Source organism: Tupaia chinensis, unplaced genomic scaffold, assembly GCF_000334495.1.
Source record: "Tupaia chinensis unplaced genomic scaffold, TupChi_1.0 Scaffold000361_2, whole genome shotgun sequence".
In the NCBI taxonomy this organism is placed as follows: domain Eukaryota; kingdom Metazoa; phylum Chordata; class Mammalia; order Scandentia; family Tupaiidae; genus Tupaia; species Tupaia belangeri.
Window position 1 is genome coordinate 5,382,764 of NW_006159858.1, and position 1,687 is coordinate 5,384,450.

Genomic DNA, 1,687 nt, shown 5'->3' on the forward strand with positions numbered 1-1,687 from the left:
AGCAGGAGAACTGTACTATATATATAAAAATAAGAGATTTTCTAGTACTATCGACAAATAAAAGAAATGAAGGACGTCAAAGCTACAAGTGAAACAGTACCAAAACTAAAATGAAACATGGTATTTTTGTAATTTGGTAATGGAATTTGGCAATCTCTGTAATATGCTTGTGGTTTACTTTCTGTGTAAGTTGATTAAAATAAGGTGTTTATTTCATGAAATACTTCCTAAATTTGTGTTGTAGGATGGTTCAGGAAGAAGCTCATTCTAGTTAGCATGTGTATTTGTGTGACTTCAGGGTATGCGCTTCAAAATTTGGTTTGGAATGAAACAAATAGGCTTTTTACTCAGTGTAAAAATACTAGTAATACTTCATGTTAAACATTCTGAAGAAGATACTACTGTAAAGTATAACTGTCATTGAATCATAGCTTCTAGGTTGTTCTCTTCAGATTTGGGTATTTTTCTTAATAGAGATAGAGAAGGCCAGGAGATGGCATAGCTGCTATATCACTGGACTCCCACATGGCTGACTTCAGTTTGAGTCCTAGACTTGGGGGCTTGAAAATCATACTGGGCATGTGTATGTCCAAGATCCAGGGAGGAGATTGGAGAAGAGGTTGTGATATGGCCATCCCCACTGTGGGGTGATCTCCCACTTTCCCTCTCACTGACTCTGTCCCTCTCTCTCTGGCGAATACATGCTCCCTAAAGCTAAAACCTCTAAAAAAAAATAGAGATAGGGAAATTATTTTACAGTGGCTTATGAGAAGGTGCTTAGGCTTTATTAATTGTATGTTTAAAATGTACTACTTTTTCTCTCTGTTTCTTTTTATTTATTTGCTAGAGGGTGCTTATAGTCACTAGAGAGAGGGGGGAAAATGCATTCTGCAATGGGGCATGGTCATGCTGCAATCCCTTTTCCTCCATTTCTCCCTCGTGTTTGGATTTTGGATACACATATGCATGCTTCTGGTGTGTTTTTCAGGCTGCAGGATCTGGGACTCTTAACTGCATGGTCTGCCTTGTAGGATCTGGCTGTCTTAACCACCAGGCTGTGGAATGAGCCATAAAATACACTGCATTTTTATAGTTCTTTACACATTTCACAACTGAAAATGCATATTGACTTTCTGGTCCCAAAGTTCTGTTAAAAAGGACAGATGATATTAAAATAATCTAGTTAGAGAACTTTAGAGATTCATTGACCCAGCTCTATGTTCTAGAAGTGGGATTTAGCACCCAGGTCTTTAGACGCTGATGTAGGTGTGGGTTTTTGTTGAGAAAGACATATCAGAGGAACCATTCACATCTGATGCTGACTTTTGCCCTTTAAGAACTATATAGTCTTCTTACCGAAAAACCACTTGTTGCAAAATATTGATATGTTACTTTTAAAAGAATTTTCTGTGAGGCTTATGCTTGGGGTTTTAACACTTTACCTTTTTATTATTTTCTTTTCTTTTGCTGATTATCTTTTCTCCCTCTTTTGATCACATGACTTGAGTGTATAGGATGGTCAGTGATGTTTAGTTAAGCAGTTGACAATACTAAACTAGTTATAGGTATGTTGTGTTTATTGTCTAGTTATTATTTTCTAAGAAATGGCATATACACATGTAATATTCATAGATAGATAGTGAATTAAATTCTAAATATTTTCATTGAAAGTAGTAGAATTGAAGAT

At 36.0% G+C, this 1,687-nt stretch overlaps 1 protein-coding gene across 7 annotated transcripts in view; it reads left to right on the plus strand.

The window, feature by feature from the left end:
• The window catches only part of NBEAL1 (neurobeachin like 1), a 209,066-nt gene that overhangs the window by 32,481 nt on the left and 174,898 nt on the right, over positions 1 to 1,687 (plus strand). The window lies entirely within an intron of this gene.